Raw genomic sequence first — 21907 nt, forward strand, 5'->3', positions numbered from 1 at the left:
ACTTCCATTAGAGTGTAAGCACCTTGAGAATAGGAACCATATTAGTTTTCTCTGTATCTTCATGCTTAGCACAATGCTTTGCACATAATTATGTGCTTAATATATTCTGTAAATTCATTCATTAAAAAAATTGACCTCCTTTGCCCCTGTGCATTAAATAATTTCTCGACAGATTAGTCTGGTTTTTTATTGATTCTAACTTTTGTTTTCACTAACTAATAGTATGCAAGTTTAGTTTGAAAATATCAAAAAATTTTGGCCATTATCGTGTGCTCTCCTCAAAGAGGCTTGCCACCAAATGAGTTGTGTCATTACCCTATTGCTATATTTGAAGTGTATACATTCAGAATTAGAGAGACTTTGTATGGAAGTCAGAAGTCCAAAGTATTTGTCATATTTTTAAAGCCAATCATTTTGATAAGTACAACATAAAAAGTATGTCCCCCAAAACTGTAATTTATTTTTTAAAAATGAAATAATTCGAGAACACTTCTAAAAAATTTGCAAATTAATTGTCTTAATTGTCTTAAATTTTAGGCTAATTTTAAAAATGAAATTACATTTCTTCCTGATGGATAAATACACAATGGATTTGATGAGAAAATCCACTGGAAGAGATGAAATTAAGATAAACAGAGAAAATAAAGATGGCTCAAATGCTCAAAATATAGACATGCAAAGCAAAAAAAAAGAAAAAAAAAGAAAGAAAGAAAGAAAGAAAAAAAAGAAAAACAAATCCATGTTATATGATCCATTAAGTTTATCACTGAATTTTACAAGTACTATTATTGGTGGGAAAAAAGGACATTGTTTTGTTCTCCACTCCTGCCTCTTGGCTTGGTACTCCAGGGCTTCCCATCTCCACTATCAAAGTAAAACCTAAAAAGGGCAGAGGGGAGGGGGGGATGGTCAGCCTAATGGACAGAACACCAGCTCTAGAATCAGGAGGACCTAAGTTTAAATCTAACAGACACTTGACACTTACTAGATGTGTGACCCTGGACAGGTCACTTAACCCTAATTGCCTCACCACCACCCCAAAAAAACTTTCAGATGCAGATAGCATGAGATGTAACAAATTGAAATGACATCTTGAAAGTCTGCATGCAGAATATGTTAGCAAGACAATAATTTTTTCCAGACATAATTAAATGCCAAAACAAACTTTTTCAAGAACTATGTCTGTGACATCAAAAATATCATTTGCATCTTATGAGGTTTCTTACAGAATTACAAAATGTAAAGGGGAAAAAAATCTACAATCAAGAAGAGAAAGAGTGCTCCCTGCAGCTACAGAGACGGTGAAAATGATGTTTGGTGAATCATATGCAAAATAGCTTTGGATGGTTCCACTTACAGATAATATTGCAGGAAAGATAATTGCCCATATGTCTAAAGACCTTTGCAGGCAATTAATTGAGAAACTAAAATCTTTCTCTTTTGCATTGCAAGGAGATGAAGCAACAGATGTGGTTGAAGATGCTCATTTAATTACATATGTACGGGACAGTGTAGAAACTGATGTTAGACAATATTTATTGCCAATTTGTTATTTAGCAAACTTATTGATGGCACTGTTACAGTAAGATAAATTTCCATTGCCATTGGTGAATTTTTAATTAAAGCGGTATCACGTGGGAGAGCTATATTAAACTCTCTTCTGACAGCTTAATGGCTGTCAGAACAATATGCGGGTCAAAAAGAATTCATGACATTTGAATATGTCATACGCTTCACAGCCAATTACTTGCATCTATAAATATTAGCGAGGAGCTATGTAAAGTTTTTCAAGTTGCTGCAAGAATTATCAACTTTATAATAAGATAGTATGTTTTATACTTTAATATATTTAACATGTATTGGATTACCTGCCATCTAGAGGAGGGGGTGGGGGGAAGGAGGGGAAAAGTTGGAATAGAAGGTTTTGCAAGGGTCAATGTTGAAAAATTATCCATGCATATGTTTTGTAAATAAAAAAATAAATTTTGTAAATAATAAAAATAAAAATGACAGTATGTTAAAAAGACAGACTTTTAGGAGACTACATGATTGCCTTGTCTGCCCTCTGCTTGGCAGTTAGATCGATGTTCTTCCAAAAGAGCCAGAGCAGACCCTCATAATTCAGAGGCAGTTTGACTGAACATAAGGATTAATCCAACATCCTTTGCCTCTTTAATTCCACCTAAGATAGCATTAGCTTTTGATGTTCCCACATCACATTGTTAAGAGGTCACACAAGGGTGGCACAGTGAACCTGGAGTCAAAAAGATCTGATTTCAAATCCAGCCTTAGACACTTCCCAACTGTGTGACCCATGGCAAGTCACTTCTTTTCTATTTGTCTCAGTTTCCTCAGTTGAAAAATTGGGATACTTATAGCTCCCATCTTCTGGGTCATTGTGAAAATCAAATGAGATATTCAGAAAGCACTTAGCACAGTGTCTGGCACATAGTAGGTGCTACATAAATGACAGCTTTATCATCATCATCATTGATTACTGATTATTGATTCATACTGAATTTTTTGTCCAAATAAAAACTCTAGACCAGTTTGTAAACATAGTCAAACCTTTCCCCATCCTGAATTTGTAATTCCTATTGAATCTGAATCTATAAAGACCCCATAATCTTAGTGAACTTAATAAACTGAACAACCACCATAATTGTGCAAAAAAGAACTAGTAGCAAATCAAAACCCCAGAGATGCTCTCAGTACCAGGCACACACATACATACTCATGCATGTTGCTACATATATAAGTGTGTACATACAAATACACATACCCCTGAAATAACAAGGACACAGGAATAGCCAAGTATGAAAACCTGATCTAGCATATCCTTGGCTTTGGGGCTCTGCTGAGCCTGTTATTTATCAAAAGATACAGACTCTTTTTTTCAGTTTTCTTTCTGTCCAAATTTTCCTGGAACATTTTGTCTGCATTTCTTCTTGGTCCCTATTGTGCATTACCTCATATTATACTTATTTGTGTACTCAGGGGACAGGAGGACAGGTAACTGTGTGCAAGTATTTGCAAAGCTATTATCTAGTAGAGGGATTGAATTTGGTCTCTTTGGTTTCAGGGATACAGTAAGAACTATGGGTGGAAGTTACAAATAAACAGATCTCAGCTCCGTATGAATAGCAACTTCTTAATGAGGAGCTATCTCCCAGAGTGGAATGGACCATTTGGGGAGAAGGAAGTGAAATGTGTGAGAGTCTTGGATCGTAATTTGAAAGAATTCAAAAGGATTCTTTTAAAGTCACAAAAGAGTTTATTTATGCTGGAGCCGATCAGCTAGTCTCTAAAGAAAGTCTAGCAAATTAGAACTAGTTCAGGAGGGCTTTATAAACTGAAAATCTGGGACTTAGCAGGCTAAATTGTAAATTATAAAAGATAAGGAAGGTCATAATTTAGGGAAGGAGATAAGTAAGAGTTTTTGTAGAAAGACTGCTAAGTTAGGATGAGGGTTTTATAGAAAACAAATAATGAGCAACAGATAATCAGCTAAATATGCAGTTTTGAGTGTACACCTTGGGCCCTGACCCAACAGAAAGGCTTCCCTCATTCATGGTTTTCAAGGAAATACTGGATGACTACTTGTTGGAGGTGCCATTTTGGAGATTCCTTTCCCACATGGAGTGTATAGAATGACTACTGAGACCCCTTTCAGCTATCAGTCTGTGGTTCTGTGGAGGTGGAGCTGTCCAACAATTCATTTATTTCTGGCTTTTCTCTGCCAATGGCACCATCTTACTCCCATTATCTCCCACTCACAGTAGAATATGAACTTCTTGAGAATGGGAAGTATATCATTTTTTTTTATTTGAGACAAGTCCCAATTCTGTCCCCCTTTTCCATGACTTTACCACTACAATTTCTAATGAAAGCAACATTTTCTTGATTTTAAGAAATTTCTCAGGCCTTGTAGATAGTAAGTGCTGAATAAATGTTTGTTGAACTGGATATTTGAGGTGAGAATCAATAAGATACCACTCCATTCATAGGCAGAATAACATAGTGAATAGAAATCTAGCTTATGAGTTGGGAAAATCTGGATTTCAAGTGCTGATTCTAAAGCACTATAGACTGTGGGATCTTCTCATTGTGTTGTTTTTCAGATACGTCCAACTCTTCATGATTTCTTTGAGGTTTTCTTAGCAAAGATCCTGGAGTGCTTTATCACTTCCTGCTTCAAGTAGGACCCCAAGTAAGCCAACTCTCCATTCCCTCAGCCATTCTCTAAGACTATAGGTTACAGAGCGGATGCCAATTTTCATTAGAGAAGGGAGTTTCCTATGCTAACCAAACTGTAGCTCTTGTCTTAGTAGGGTCCATATTTGTTCAGTGGCAAGAGCATTGAATTTGGAGTTATAGCTCTAAATTCAAATGCCAGCTCTCATATTTACTACCTGTAAGATTTTGGACAAGCCATTTGATCCCTTGGATCTGTTTCCTCCTATGAAAAATCAAGGGATTCGGCTGGTTTCCTTTTAAGCTCTGGATGGAGGATCTCAGCTCTCTATTTAACCCAGGAGCAAGTTGCATCCCATGGCTTTTAGATTTTTGTAATTCTTCTTTATCTCTCGGGCCTTTTTTTCCCCTAAAGCAGAAGAGACAGGATTTTTCAACTTTCCATTCATGTTCCAAAGATTTCTTTCTTGCACCTCACCTAATATCATATTCACTCTTTGTGGATGCTGTACTTTATTCCATTTTGTGGCATCTATTTACCGTTGTTTGTCATTCAAAGGCCTTGCTAACTTTGCAGTCTTCTTATGCATTATTTCCCCCACTCCCCACTCTGTGCTTCAGAGACAAAAGCCTACTTCCCATTTTATTCACATACAGTGCTCTGTCTCTCTTCTCCCTGCCTTTTCACTGTCTTTCCCCCATATCTGGAATAGTCTCCCACTTCTTTCCCTCTTAGAATTTCTTCAGAACTTAGCCTAAGCACTACCTTTTGCAAGAGACCTTTCTTACATCTTCCAGCTGCTAACTGCCTTCCCTTCTAAGGTTAGCTATTTATTCACTCTGTGAGTATCTTCTCTCTCTCTCTCTCTCTCTCTCTCTCTCTCTCTCTCTCTCTCTCTCTCTTTTTCCTCTTCTGTCTCTGCCTCTCTCTCTCTCTCTCTCTGTGTGTGTGTGTGTGTGTGTGTGTGTGTGTGTGTGTCTATATGTCTCCATCTCTGGATATCTTTCTATCTCTGTCTCTCTTTCTTTCTCTGTCTCTTCTTTTTTCTCTCTCTGTTTCTGCCTCTCTATCTGTCTTTGTCTCTGTGTGTCTATATCTCTCTGTCTCTGTGTGTCTTTCTGTCTCTGTCTCTCTTTCTCTCTGTCTCTGTCTCTATGTCTCTCTGTCTCTCTGTGTGTGTATATGTCTCTCTGTCTCTTTCTCCCAGTGTGTCTCTGTCTCTCTCTCACTCTTTGTCTCTGTCTATCTGTCTGTCTCTCTCTTTCTCTCTGTCTGACTCTCCTTTTCTCTCCTCTGTCATTCTCATTCTCTCTTTTGTCTCCTAGGTAAGAATGTAAACTCCTCAAAGGCAAAGGCAGGAACTATTTTTCTTTTCTGTTTGTTCCTAAGCATTTGGCATAGTACCTGGTACCGAGTAAGTATTTAATAAACATTGATTGATACATTCGTTTAAATAATAAAACACTTTATTTCCTCACCTGGAATAATACCTTAAATATACAAAAATCATACACAAGGGGCCTTGACTTCATTAAGTAATTCTTGCTATGAGAACTCCTTCTTTCTACATCCCTTTATGAGTAAATAATTACGTCCTAGCAACCTCCATGGAGCATAGAAAGGTCAAGTTACTTACACATGATCATAAAGAAAGCTTCAGGGTCTATTTGAACAAGCATCTTTTTTAAACAAATCCTGACAACCAATCAATCACTGAGGACATATTAAGTATTGACTATGTGCCAGGAACTGTGCTAAGCTCTGAAGATACAAAAAATGGTAAAAAGGCAGTAGTTCTCAAGGAGGTCACATTATAATGGAAGAGACAACATGTAAATAACCAGGTACATTAAAAATTATTCAGAGCAGATGGAAATTAATACCAGAGTAGAGGAGGGGACCAGGAGGCAGGAGCTGAGATCTGAGTCATAAAGACAGCCAGGTAAGTGAAATGAGCAGAACCAGGAGATCATTGTACACGGCAACAGCAAGATTATGGGATGATCAATTCTGATGAACGAGACTCTTTCCAACAATGAGATGACTTATACCAGTTCCAATGATCTTGTGATGAGAAAAGCCATCTACACCCAGAGAGAGGGCTGTGGGAACTGAACGTGGATCACAACATAACATTCCCACTCTTTTTGTTCACTTTGCATTTTGTTTTCTCACTCATTTACTTTCCTTTTGATCTGATTTTTCTTGTGCAACAAGAGACTTGTATAAATATGTTTATACATAAAAAAGAGAAAAAAAACAAAAAGAGAGTCACAATGAAGAGTCGGAGGTGAGGAGGAGTATTCCAGGAATGGGGGGAGGGGAGCAGCCAGTGCAAAGGCACTGAGATGGGAAATTGAGGATTGTTCTAAGTTTTGACAATTCTCATCATCAAGAATTTTTTCCTGACATCAAATCCTCAATTGACCCCTTTGCAATTCAAAGTTCTCCCTGTTGGGGCCACACAGAGCAAACAGAAACCCTTTTTTTCTATAACAGTCATTCAAATATTTGAAGACAGCTAAAATACAACACCCGTCTCACTTCCCCGACACACACACACACACACACACACACACACACACACACACAATTCTTTTCTCTGGGCTAAAATATGCCTAGTTCCCTTGACAATTGCTCATACAGATGAGCCATTATCTCACCATTCAAATGACAAATGGGAAGACCATAAAGCAGCAGGCAAAGATTCATGTGAGGTGATACACAGTAGAGAAACAGAATTAGAATAGCATAAACTTTGCTTTGTATGACATAAAACAAAAAAAAAAATCTTTTTAAGTCCCCAGCGGGAAGGGAGATCAGAAGGGAACAAAGAAATCCATTCCTATTTTTTGGGTTAGATTAGAGAATCTTCTTTTCTAACAATGTAAACAATTCTAATCATAAGGTTTTCTTTGAGGCTTGATTCGTATTTGTTGGTAATTGTAGAGATTGTTATTCAAGTCAATAAACATTTATTAAGAGCCTACGGTGTGTAAAGTACTGTGCTAAGCAATGGGAATACACAAACATATACACACACACCAGAATGAAACAGTTCCTGCCCCCAAAGAGAGGGAAGATAATTTGCACACAAATAGAAGTACAAAGTATAAATCAAATGAACAAAAAACAGTTTTCAGAAGGGAAAGTATATGGGAGGGAACCTGAGTTGAACCTTGAAGGAAAGCTAGATATTTTGTGAGATAGATGAAAAGAGAATAAATACATCCCAGATATAAAGGACAGCCCAAGCAAAGAAAGGGAATGGGAGATAGAATGACTAGAGAACATCCAATAAACCATCATAGATTTACAGCTGGAACTTCAGAGATCATCTAGCCTATCCATCAATTTATAGTTGAGTAAAGTGGAGTCTAGAAAGGTCCAAAGTATTAATAAGTAATTAATATCTATTAATTAATGATTAAGGTAGCCCATAGGTATTGACACATTTGAGATTTGAACCCAGACCCACTAATTTCCTTCTTCTATGAGGGAAGAAAAGGCAATACTTGGGCCATAAATGGCAATGACTTGACAATGGCAGACATGCAAATATAGTACACTCAATACAAATCACTTCTCCTGGGGAATGGCTGAACAAATTATTGTCTCTGATTGTGATGACTGAATACTCTTGTGTTGTAAGAAATGATGTGGAAGGGAATAGTTTTGGAAAAACCTAGAAAGACTTATGTGAACTGATGCAAAGTGAAGTGAGCAGAACCAAGACCAGATTTTTCCCACTAATGACAATATTGTAATGATGATTAACTGTGACTTAGATACTCTGATCAATACAATGATAAAAGGCAATTCCAAAGGACTCATGAAGAAAAATACTATTCACCTCTGAAGAGAGAACTGATGAACGCTGAAGGAGGATTGACACATATTTTTTATTTCATTTTTCTTGTTTTTTATGTGTGTATTACATGGCCAATGAGGAAATATATTTTGCCTGACTTCATGTGCATAATTGATATCATACTGCTTGCTCTCCACAATGAGTGGAGGAGAGATTTCAGAAATGGAGAGAATTTGAAACTCAAAATTTTATTTTATTTTTAAAGCTTTTTATTTTCCAAACCTATGCATTGATAATTTTTCAACACTTACCCTTTCAGAGTTTTCCCCTCCTTTCTCCCATTCCCTCCCCTAGATGGCAAGCAATCCAATATATGTTAAACATGTTGAAATATATGGGTGTAAACATATTTATACAATTCTCTTGCTGCACAAGAAAAATCAGATCAAAAAGGAAAGGAAATGAGTAAGAAAACAAAATGCAAGAGAACAACAATAAAAAGAATGAAAATGTTATGTTCTCACAGTTCCCTCTCTGGGTGTAGATAACTCTCTTTGTCACAAGATCATTAGAAATGGCATCAGTCATCTCATTGTTGGAAAGAGTAATAGAATTCAAAAAAATTTTTTTTAATGTTAAAATGAAGTATTTTTAAAGAAATTATTTCTCTCTGGTATCCATACCAATTGAGATTGTTTTTGAATTACATGTAAACTACTTATACCTCACCTCTTAAACACCTCTTTAATAATTTTACAACTGTGGTTCCCAATTAATTTGCTTTGTCCTCACCATTGCCTACAAGCCATATGCTACTTTCTTTTCCAGTTCTCATTTAACTCTTATTTGTTTTGCCAGTTTGGTTTGCTAAGCAATTTACTTTTCCAATTGGTTCATTTGATAATTTGTTTTATTTGCCCTTTTGCTTCATTAACTCTTTACTCCCCTTTCTCTCTATTTAGGTGCTATTCCTTAATCTTTTTCTTCCTTAGAACTGAGTCTCTCTTCAAGTTGAGCCCTTTCCCTCCTTCAGTTCAACTATCCTCTTTAAGTTTACTTTCCAAGTTCTCCTAAATTCAATATTTGATGTTCTTCATAGCTTCAAAATGATCTTCACTATGTCTTTATCTTAAGAAACCACTGATTGCACAATGGATAAGAGCATTAAGCTTGAATCAGAAACATCAGGGCTCAAGTATGACCTCCGAAGTCATATAAACTCTATCTACCTCAGTTTCCAAATCTGTAAAACAAGGATGATAATAATATCACCTACTTTGCAAGGTTGTTCTAAGAATAAGATGAGATATTTGTTAGCTATTTTGCAAACCTTAAAGCACTATATAGAGGCTCCCTAACTATTTATCCTTAGATTCTTAGATTGTGATTAGCTGTGTGACCATGGACAGATCACTTCAAACTGAAAATCCCTCCAGTTTTCTTCATATATAGAATGAGAATAGCAATGTGTTATGAGTAATATATTTATGATGCTGTAGCATTGTATTAATGTGAGTTATTCTTATTATGTTGTTATTGCTATGACTATATCCCCATATAGCTAATCATTTTCAAATTATTTCTTTGGGGGGTTAAAATAAATGACAAGCAAAGGAAATGGATCTTGTGATCATGATATATGTGAAGACCCAACCAAAGGGACTGAGAAGAAATGTTTGGAGAGGTAGAAGGAGAATTAAGCAGAGTTACAAAACCCAAGGAGAGAGAGTATCCAAGAGAAAATAGTATAAAAAGCTGTAGAGAAGGCAAGATGGGTGAAGCTTAAGAAAAGTTCATTAAACTTGGTAATTAGGAAGTCATTCATAACATTGGAGAGAATTCAGTTGAACTTTAAAAACAAAAGCCAAGTTGCAATGAGTTAAAGAATAAGTAAGAAAAGCTAGAATGGAAGCACTGAGAATTTTTCAATATTAGATAAAAAGGAATGGTTAAAGATATATAATAACACTTAGAGGTGATACTAGGACTTAAAAGTTTTTTTAAGATTAGGAAACTAAAACATGTTTGTTGGCAAGAGGGAAAAAACAGTAGATAGAAATTGAAGGAAAAGAAAGTTATATTAGGTGCTATATGTGAGAGCAGGGAGGGAATGGAATTAAGAAGAGGAACTGGCTTTGGCAAGGTGAAGGGTCTCTTTCAGAGAATGGAATAAAGGAGGATAACTAGAAGATGATGTGAAGGAGAATGAGATGAGGGGAAAGGGAAAAGTGAGCTTGTAGTTAATAATTTCAATTTTTGGATGAAATAGAAGGTAAAGTCTTCAGCTGAGGACTGGAGAAAGAAAAGAAGATTTGTTGTAAAGGACATCCAGAGGTTCAATGTCACCCATGGAATATTATCCCAGAGGACAGAATGATGAAGAATTAAAGAGGTCTAAGATGAAAAAGAGTTAGTAAAAGAGCAGGAGTTCCAGAGGGCACATTGGAAGGGGCAGGGCAACACTATCAGTGAAGGTTGAGGTGGATAGAAATGTAAAGGTTGACAGCTGGGTTTATAGAGATATAACTGGCATTCAATTGGCCAGTTAGGATGAGGAGAATGAAAGATGGGGTAACAGGATACTAACCATTGGAATATGTGTTCAGACCCAAGTCTCAATGTCTGAAAATCTGTTAATGAAGACAAATTATTAGAAAGTTCAAGAAGAAAAGGAAGACTCAGAAGTAACTGAACAAAATAATTCAATGTTTTGTAAATATGAAAACATAAATTACATAAGAAAAAAGCTCGCTATGTGATAAACTGCTGAGAAAACCAAGAAGCGGTCTGGCAGATAATTCATAGTTACAGCAAAGGGATGACTTATTAACTAAACAACTCATAGAAATGAATTTAAGACAAAGTAGATCATTTAGAGTACATGAAATTGAAAGGCTTTTGAACCAACAAAAATAGCATACCTAAAATTAAAAGAAGCCATTAACTGGGAAAAAATCTTATTATTAAATATCTCTAATGAGGATTTGATAGTCACAATAGATAACTAAAAGAAGCATATAACAAAGTCATTCCCCCAAGAGATAGGAAGATAAGAACAAATAGTTCTCAAAAGAAGAACTTCAAACTATTAATAAGCATATGAAAGAATTATCCGAATCATTAGTAATGAGAGAAATGCAAATCAAAACAACCCAGTGATGTCATTTCCCAAACAGTAAAAAGATGAAGATGACAAAAAACAAGAATAATAAACACTGAAAGGATTAGGGAAAGACATTAATACATGGCTGGTGAAGCTGTAAATTGGTAAACGCATTCTGAAAATAATTTGGAATTATTTTAATATAATGACTAAGATTTCCATATCTTTGGACCTAGAGTTTCTACTGTTAGACGTATAACTTTGGATGGTCTTTAACAAAAACACCACATTACCAAAATATTTATATTTTTTCTATATGTAATTTTTGTGGCAACAGAAAACTGGAAACAAAGTAGGTGCCTAATGGTTGAGATAGCTAACTAAGTTATCATGTGTGATCGTAATGGAACATTAGTATGCTATAAGAAATAATAGGCAGAAATATGGTTGATATTTTTTAATTATTATAATATATTTAAAAGTAAAAAAAGATTTAGGATCTTCCTGATTCACAGATGCTTGAGGAATTGGGATCATCCTTAACTGTCCAATATTGCAGCAGGTGGCTCTGGGCCACAGTGGCCACAATGTCCCAGAGTTTCTAAAACTCAGCCTCATCACACACATCAGCAAGGAGAAGCAATGTTTTCTTTATCCCAGGGAAATCCAGGTTCACTCTTCAGACAGAAATATGTTTTCTAGGGGACAATAGCATCACTTGATCTTGAATCATGAAAAATCCATTAGACAATAAAGATTCCACTGTTCTTTTCAAACTTTCAGAGTGGTAATGGACCTGAGAAAGAATTTTGTCTAAAATATGCATGAAAAGGACCCCCTTATGCTGCATAAAAAGCCCAACAAGGAAAAACCTACTAGATTCCTGAGCTTCCCATTCTACTATAGAACAGCTCTCATGATTCTTTTTTCCCCCTGCCCTTGGCAAAGCAATTTGTGTTAGGTGACTTGCCCACGGTCACACAGCTAATAACTACTAAGTGTCTGTGGCAAGATTTGAACATAGCTCCTCCGACTTTAGGGTCAGTAATCTGTCCACTGTGCCACCTAGCTGCCCTCTCATTATTGTTACTGTCAAGCTACTCCTTGTATCCTCCCCTCTCTCTAACTATCTAACACCTGCTTTTCATTGATCTCCATCTTATCTTCTATTTTGTTCTTGCATAGTGTTTTGTATGTAATCTCTCCCATTAGTCTGAGAAGCCTTTAAAACTAGAGGCTGCCTTTATCTTTCTTTGTATATCCAGTCCTTAGCATAGTGCTTGATATACAGTAGGTGCTTAATAAATGCACATTAATTTGCTGGCACAAATCCTTTTGGACTAAGAAAGAGAGATAATGGCCAAGCCAGCCACTGAGCTGCAGAAACTTTATTCCCCTTCCTCCTGCAACAGTAGATCTGAAGCAAGGACAGATAGCTCAGTGATGAGAAAGATGGTCACTTACTTGGGGAAAAGATCACATAAAAACCTGATCTCTTGCTTTAAAAAAAAAAGCATCCAAGGGATGAGGAAGCTTTATTTATTGCCCACCAAGCAGAGAGTGCTACGGTCTATAATTTACAAACCAACCTGACTCCCAGCACATTCCCCGCATCTTGGGAGAGGAAAAGAGAGAGCAAGAAGACAAATAATGACGATATTAAGCTGGTTGTAAATCCCCACCACACTGAGCTCTCAAATGAATTTAAGCCAAAAAGCATTCATGAAACACCTTATGAGGCTGGGGGAAGAACTTCGGTGCAAAGACAAATGGAGCCTTAAGAAATGTACATGTTTGTGGAGGGAAGGGTGATAGGGAGAGAGAGGGGAGTAAGTATGGCAGCAACCCTTGAACTGTTCACAATATTGGTCAGGCAGCAGTTATGGGGAAGGGCAGATATTAAGCAATTCATGGTAACATTTTTTTGATTCATAAGATCAAAGTATTTTCTGAAGAAAGAGATGTTAGAACCCAGATTGTCAGAGCTGAGAAGTGTCTTAGAACAGGGGATGTCAGAGCTGGGAGGGAGCTTAGAACAGGGATTGTTAGAGCTGGGAGGGAGCATAGAACAGGGGTTATTAGAGTTGGGAGGGAGCTTAGAACAGGGGATGTCAGAGCTGGGAGGGAGCTTAGAATAGAGGATGTCAGAGATGGGAGGGAGCTTAGGACAGGGGTTGTTAGAGCTGGGAGGGAACTTAGAACAGGAGAGGTAAGGGCTGGGAAGGGCATTATAAGCCATTAAATCTATTCTCCTGGATTTACAGAGAAGGAAACTGAGGCCCTGTGAGAAACAACTTTATGAAGGTCACAAGTTGTCAACCGAGCACACACAACCGAGTCACAAGATGTCACACAGCTCCTGGTACTCAGTTTAATGCTTTTTTGTTCTTCTCACTAAGCCTCAATATAAAGACAAGCCTTCTAACAATAATCATTGCATAGAAATATTATAGGCTACCACATGATTTTAGTGAGTTCCCCACCACTGGCAGTATTCAAGTCCAAGCTGGATGACCACCTGTTCCATAACTCATAAAGGTCTCATAAAGGAAATCCTTGCTGTAGAAGATTAATATAGTCAATTAAACTCATGCCAATACAGAATGCTTTAAAAAGCACAGTGAATCAGCTAAGAAAAGCAGTAAAGAGAACATTATGCCTGCAATCAAGAAAATGAGTCTTCCTGAGTTCAAATCTGTTTCCTTCCTCAGACACTTACTATCTGTGTGACTCTAGACAAGTCACTTAACCCTATTTGCTTCAGTTTTCCCACCTGTAAATCGAGCTCGACTCCAGTATCTTTGCCAATTCATTGGGAACGATTGAAGGCAAAAGAAAAAGGAGAATGAGATGGATAGATATTGTCATGGAAACAATGAACATGAACTTGGAGAGACTTGGGGATAATGAATGATAGAAGGATGCTATGGTCCATGGGATCATGAAGAGCTGGATGTGACTAAAATGGATGATCCTGGGTATCTCACTTAGCCTCAGCCTCAATTGCCTCATCTGTAAAATGGGATTAATAATCATTCCATCTCCCAGAGTTGAGGAACAACGAAGGAACAATCACTTCTACATGGAAGGATTCAAAGAAGGTTTCATGTTGAAGATGTCATATGAGTAATCTATGTTTTTAAAGAAAAGTGGTATGGAGCAAATAGGGAATTGTGGGAAAAAAGACTTAATTTATAGAAAAATGGGTGATACAAAAAGTCTCCATTTCAGAATCCAATTCAGATATGAAGTGACCTCTGCCTGAACCTATCCACTACAATCTCTTTATTTGCCTTTAGCTAGTCTATAAGAACCAAATGACAAACCACTGGGTGACATCTGTTGTTCAAGACCAATATTTGAGCTGGTTTCCAACAAAAAGCTGCATTCTACATAAAAAGCACTGTTCTCATCTCGGTCTATCTCAGTGGGGCTTCTACTTAGATCAAAGCCTTGATGTAGGAAGCTCCCCATACAGCTGGTCCTCTTGGTAAGGACGACACGGGTGGGGGCTCATCCCTGATGTTGGACACATAAACTCAACCTCATATATCTTTTTTACTGCTTTAATAATAAAAAGCTTTTCACTACAACACTGAAATTCTCATTTGTTGTTTTTCCACAGTCCCCAAATTTAGACCCACTAAGATCAGTATGAAGTTTTGCGTTGCACCTACTATGTGCTAAATCCTTTTTTTTTTTTTTAAACAAACACTTTATCTTTTGATTCTCACAACAATTCTGGGAGATCAATGCCGTTATGATGTCTTTTTTTACAGGTGCAGAAATGGAAGCAGGCAGAAGTTAAAGTGAGTTGCCCAGAGTTGCACAGCTAGGAAATATCTGAGGCCACATCTGAACTTAGGTCATCCTGATTCTAGATTCAGTGTTCTGCCTTCTGTGTCACTGACTGCTTCAAAGGGACCCCTCACAGTACATTGGGGAGGGAGAGAGGAGAGGCAAAGATATTTCGTTTACAGAAAGCAAGGAAGCAGATGGGAAATTACCAGATGTGCACAGAGGACAACTTGTGTAGACTATCTGGAATAGAAAATAGAGAGCAAGAGTGCCAGATGAAAATGTGAGCTCCTTGAAGGTAGAGATGACTTCTTTTTTGGTATGCGTATCATAAGATCATAGAGAGTGAGTTGCAAAGGACCTTGAAAATTGGAGACTTCTGTAATTTTTTGCAGGGAAGGAAAGAAGGAAAGAAGGAAGGAAGGAAGGAGGGAGATAGGGAGGGAGGGAGGGAGGGAGGAGGAAAGGAAAGAGGAAGGAGGAAAGGAAGAAAGGAGGGAAGGAAGGAAAGGAAGAAGGGAAGGAAGGAGGGAAGGAAGGAAAGAAAGAAGGAAGGAAGGAGGGAGGGAAGGAAGGAAGGAAGGAAGGAAGGAAATAGTTCTGGAAAGAATTATGAAAAATTGCCCACCAGTCAATTGTTTAGGACATTCAGATTTTCTTTTGCTTTAGAAGGGAGGGAAGATTCAGAAAAATTTCTCAGACTTCCCAGTACAAGATTCTACCAGATGGGGGTGGCAGAGGGGGCAGCCCTGCTATGAGACAAACACCCTAGAACAGTAGGGTAGTCCAGACCCAAAGACATTTCCAAATTCCTGCTAGAGTTATTACCAAGGAGAGCAGAGCAGGAGCAGGGTGGGAATTATACTGCCCATTACAGAAGGGGAAAGAGCTAAATTGGCATTGGTGTCCCTGAGTTTGAATCTGAGCTCAGCCATGTACTATTTGTGTGATCTTGGACAAGATGCTTAATATCTTTGAGCCTCAGTTTCTTTATCTGACAAATGAAGGCTTTAGACTTGCCTAAGGAATCAGGAGTCCTGGATTCAAATCCTACCTCTGATGATGATGACCTGTGTGACCCTAAGCACTTCATCTCACTTTCTTTTGAGTCTCATATTCCTCTTTTATATGAGAGGGGTTGGACTGGATATTCTCAAAGGTCAGATCTTGATTTTATGATCCAATGATTTCATCATAACTATCTTCTAAGGTCCCTTCTGGGTACTAATCTATAATCTTAGTTTACCTGGGATATGTTTCCACAGGCTATTTTCCTATTTTGATTAATTCTAATTTTTCTTAGTAACTAGAAGCTAACTTTAGTTTCCTCTACCTGTATTGTCTATATTCCATCAATTTCCTGAGAGAGATGGGAGTAAGCTCTGACTGCTCCTCCCTAGTTATGACTTTCAACTAGGACGTCCCTAGGGGCTTCATGTCTCAAAGTTCTTAAATTTCAAGTGAAAGGAAGCAGAAACAGCTGCGTCTTCCAGGTTCAACTGGTCTTCCTTACTCATCACTCCAACAAGGCAAGTTCTGAAGAACAGACTGAGTGGGGGAGTGATGTGAAATAGAGGAAATTTAATTACCAAAAGTATGGACTGTTAAATTAATAGGGAAGTGACTCGCTACCTCTCTTTGGAAGCTTCAGAAGTGTTTAGCTCCGGTAACTCAGTCCACCCCGTCTCCCCCCTTTTGATCCTTTTTCTTTTTAATAAAGTCTGAATTAAAAGGTGATTTTTCATTTCGCATGGGCAAGGTGTATTACCAGGAGACACCAGGGTTATTAATTGTCGACCTTGCTATCTTGTCATCAGTTTCTTAAAAAATCATTTCATTTCAAGTCTCAGAATAGGAAGGGAGAGAAGGGAGGGGGGTCAGACATAGAAAAAATGAAAGGTCTGGGGAGTGATTGATGAAAGGCCCTTTAAGGCAGACAGGGATTTCTTTGGACAGTCTCTGATAAGGGGCAAAGAGAAAGGAAAACCATTTTCGAGAATGCCTTACCCAAAGTCTTGGTGGTTTCTCATCTCTTTGTCCTTTCACATTCAAATTTAGTTAAAATAAAATTGGAAAAAAATCAAGGGAAGAGTCATGTCAGGTTATTAGTCTGGATTCTTCTACCAAGAGCATGAAAATGTATGAGTTTTTGATTTTTAAAAGGAAAATGATAAGTGGTCCTAAAAGTTGAAAGCTAAACAAACTTTTTACTTTCTCTACAATTTCAAAGCACTTGCTCATCCCTTCTCTCCTTTCCCAAATACAATGCGTCGCCAAGTTATGTTGTTTCTTTTGCCACTCTCCTCACCCAAGTGGCCATCCCCCTAGTTTAGAACCCCACCACCTCTAACATCGACCTTTAACTGCAACAGCGTGGTAATGGGTCTCCCTTCTTCCCATCTTTGCCCTTTCCCATCCATCTTCCACACAGACATTGAGGTGATATTCCATAGCACATCGCTATCTGTTACTTCTCTATTCTAACATCTCCTGGGGCTCCCTATTGTCTCTGTGATAAAATGCAAACTCTTTTGTGGGTGTTTAAAGCCCTCCCCCACCTGACTTCAGCCTATCCTTCAGCCTTTTTATGCATTATTCCCCATGTGCTGATTCTCATACCCAGCATTCCATTTTCTTGCCATGTCTTCCATATCCCCTTGGATCTTTCCTTTAAGATTACCTTCTATCTACTCTGTATGTGTTTTGTATATATAGGGGTTTTTGACATGTTACTTCTCCCAATAAAATGTAAGCTCCTTGGGGGCAGAGATCTTGCTTCTGTCTTTCCTGGTATCCTAAACTACTTATCACATGGTAAGAGTTTAATAAACGCTTGTTGACTGACTGTGCCCTTGCAGAGGCTCATCTTTGACCCTTATAATCTGTAGTTTCCTTCTAAGTTTATGCCAAGTGCTCCTTCCTTTGGGAAGCCATTCCAGCCCTTCCCTTCACCCCCAAGAACTCCTTTCTGTTTGCTATGAGACAAGATGACACAGTGGACTGGGAGTCTGGAAACTCAGAATTCAAAACCCACCTCAGATACTGATTAGCTGTGCAACTCCAGGCAAATCACTTAGCCCTTCTCAGCCTCGCTTACCTCATCTGTAAAATGGACGTAATCTCAGTGGGTTGAATCAAATGAATATTTGTAAAGTTCTTTGCCATCATTAATAAATCCATTTATTATATATATGTATATATATAATAAATGCAATTAATGAATCAAAGCTAGTTATCACCATCATAATGTCATCAATAGCACATATGTCTCAGGAGTGTTGTGAGAAACAATGTGAGAGTAGATATAGTGTTTTAACTTTTAAGTATTTATTGGATGCCCAGAGCAGCTAGGTGGGTGCTGTAATGGATAGGATGCTGGACCTGGAGTCAGACTCATCTTCCTGAGTTTAGATCTGACCTCAGACACTTATCAGCTGTGTGACCCTGGTCAAGTCATTTAATCCTATTTGCCTCAGTTTCCTCATCTGTCAAATGATTAGAAGAAAGAAATGACAAACCATTCCAGTATATTTGCCAAGAAAACTCCAAATAGGGTCACAGTTAGACATGACTGATGAACTAGATGCACTCAGAGAGGCCTTTTAGTTCTAGCACTCATTGATTTCTTCTGCAATATAAGAAGGGATCCCACTGAGCAGGAGAAGTTCTATATCTCCCCAGATTATGGCTTCTGCTGCTTTACCCTCTCTCTACCCACGATGTCCCCAAGACTTCACTGGAACAAACATAAGTATAGCTCTATATCTGGTTAGGGTCTTACCGAGCTTTCTGGCAACCCTGGAAAGAAGCGATCCTAGGAAACGTGTCCTCTTAGTGAGCCATTAACTAGAGCAATGCTAGACTATTGCTCATGGAGGCAATATGGCATCATGGAAAGTGTGAAGATCTTAGAGACAGAAGACTTGGAGAGGAAGAAGACACAGTGGAAAGACACAGGATTCGGAATCAGGGCAGCCTGGGTGTGGATTCTGATTCTGATATTCCCTGCCTGTGTGATCTTTGAGGAAACATATAACTTGGCTACAATTCAGTTTTGTGGTTGTTTCAATGCATGTATGTATAAGTGACTGGGGAAAAGAGGTGATTTTTTTTCTTCTTGTCATCGGTTAAATGAGGAGTTAGACTGGGCAACCCTTGAGGGCTTAACCTGCAGAGCTTAACCAATGCCTCCATGTTCCAGTTCTCATGCTTACTGGCCATGTGATCTTGGCCAAGTCACTTTAACCCTGTGAATCTTCTTGAGCTGTCCCTCTTCCATGACACTCTAATTTCTAATTTGGAGCATCTTTATTGGTTATTCCCCATGTTTGGAATGCTCTCCCTCTTCATCCTTAACCTCTTTACTTCCCTAGAATTCATTTAAATTTCTTCAGTTCCCACATAACATTTCTCCTTTTCCCTTTTAATCTTAGTGACCTCCCTCTAAGATTATTTCCAGTTTACCCTGTCTATGGCATACTGTCTCTCCCATTAGACTGTCATCTCCTTTGGGAGCAAGGACTGTTTTTTGCCTTTATTTGTATCCTCTAGCACTTAGCACCATGCCTGACACATAGTTCTTGTTGTTGTTATTCAGTTGTTTTTTAGTCACGTCCAATATTTCAGGAGCCCATATGTGTTTTCTTGGCAAAAATACAGAAGTGTTTCATTATTCCTTCTCAAGTTCATTTTATAGATGAGGAAACTGAGGCAGACAAGTTAAGTGACTTGCCCAGAGTCACACAGCCAGTAAGTGTCTGAGGCCAGATTTGAACTCAGGAAGTTGAGCCTCCCTTGCTGCAAGACTGACACAGTATCCACTGCCCTACTTAGCTGCTCTGATACATAGTAGATACTAATAAATGCACATTGACATGACACATTTAATTTCTCGTCTGTAAAATGAGGATAATCATAGAATCCTAGATTTACTCTGTGATTTCTATATCCCAGACAAATTGGTGTTTTTGCTGTTCTGTATATGTAATATTCCCTCTCCTCCCTCCATGTCTATACCCAGGCTTTCTCCGATGCCTAGAATTCCCTCCTCCCCAGCTCTGCCTCTTGGAACTCCCGGCTTTTTTCAAGGTTCAACACAAACTCCAACTCTTAAGTGAGAGATTTCCTCATTCTAATTGCTCATGCTTTCCAGCCCCTGAAATTACTTTGCTTTCTTTGTCTATATACTTTGTAATGACTTCTATGTGCTTCTACCACCACTGTAGAATATAAGCTCCTAGGGGCAAGGATTGTTGTCAGGCTTGGTTCTATATGTTGCTTAGAATGGTGCCTGATACACAGTAGGTGATTTTCAAATAATGAACCTCAAGGTCATCATACTTTAAACTTTCTACCTTACAAGTTTTCTATGGAGAACATATTTTGTAGATTTTCAGATGTTTTAAAAATATTATTTATTAGGAGGGAAAAGGACCCACATGTGCAAAAATGTTTATGGTAATCCTTGTTATAGTGGAACTGGAAATTGAATGGATGCCCATCAGTTGGAGAATGGCTGAATAAATTATGGTACGTGAATGTTATGGAATATTATTGTTCTGTAAGAAATGACCAGCAGGATGATTTCAGAGAGGCCTGGAGAGACTTACACCAACTGATGCTAAGTGAAGTGAACAGAACCAGGAGATCACTGTACATGGCAACAACAAGATTATACAAAGATCAATTCAATGCAAGTGATTCTTTTCAACAATAAGATGACTGAGGCCAATTCCAATGACCTTGTGATGAAGAGAGCCATCTGCATCCAGAAAGAGGACAGTGGGAATTCAGTGTGGATCACAATATAGAATTTTCATTCTTTTTGTTGTTTACTTACATTTTGTTTTCTTTCTCATTTTTTTTTCCTTTTTGATCTGATTTTCCTTGTTAAGCAAGATAATTGTATAAATGTATATATATATATATATATATATATATATGATTTTAAATATATTTTAACATGTTTAACACATATTGGATTGCTTGCCATCTAGGAGAGGGAGTTGGAGAGAGGGGGGAAATTTGGAACACAAAGTTTTGTAAGGCTTGATGTTGAAAAATTATCCATGCATATATTTTGAAAATAAAAAAACTTTAATAAAAATATGATTTATTTATCATCAGATGATCAGAATTCTAGAGGTAAAGAGACCTTAAAAGCCAACTCCCTAATTTTGTAGATGAGAAGACATAAGCTAAAGAATTCAACCAAAGTTAAACAGGGTATAAAGGGTGAAAAGCTAAGATTTTAACCCAGGTCTTCTGATTCCAAATCATTAGGTTTTCCTATATACCACATTTCATCATCATCATCATCATTTTTGTAGCCTAAATCCTTGGCCAAAACCTGGGTTCCCAAATCACTATTTACTAACTAAAAATCAGGCAAGTCACAGTATCTCCATCTACATGTTTCAATAAACTCCTTGGGACTTGACTCAATGGTTCTTGAAAGATACTAGGATTCCATGGAGTTAATTAGTTGTACTATGGAATTGTGGGTGTCAGTCATCATAGACCAATGAAAATATAAAAATCATCTTAACATAAATTCTGCTTAGCTCAAATACATAGCTTGAGAAATATAGTATTTGCAAAATTAACAAAACTTTCCTGTTACATGTAAGCACTAATCTCAAAACAAGACAGATTTTGAACTTGGGAAGAAAAAAAATCCTGCTCTTATTGAACAGATGATAATGAAAAGTTATCATTTAATCACTTACTAGATGCCAAGCATTGTGGCGAATCCTAAGGATACAAATAGAAAAGCAGAGATAGTTCCTGCACTCATGGAGATTACATTCTGATAGTCATAAGACATAAAAAGTGGGTCTATAGACAATAGAATGATGCATCCTTTCCAAGAGTAAAGATAATATTGATTGATCTTATTATGGTCCCAAGATTGAAAAAGACAAGAGAGAGAGAGAGAGAGAGAGAGAGAGAGAGAGAGAGAGAGAGAGAGACACCCCTGGAGAGAAAATGGCCAGAAAAT

General features: G+C 37.7%; 1 protein-coding gene across 4 annotated transcripts in view; it reads right to left on the minus strand.

Moving 5' to 3' along the window:
* Nucleotides 1-21907, minus strand: part of KSR2 (kinase suppressor of ras 2) — a 559738-nt gene that overhangs the window by 326328 nt on the left and 211503 nt on the right. The window lies entirely within an intron of this gene.

The sequence above is a fragment of the Sarcophilus harrisii genome, chromosome 1 (genome assembly GCF_902635505.1).
Source record: "Sarcophilus harrisii chromosome 1, mSarHar1.11, whole genome shotgun sequence".
NCBI classification, from domain to species: domain Eukaryota; kingdom Metazoa; phylum Chordata; class Mammalia; order Dasyuromorphia; family Dasyuridae; genus Sarcophilus; species Sarcophilus harrisii.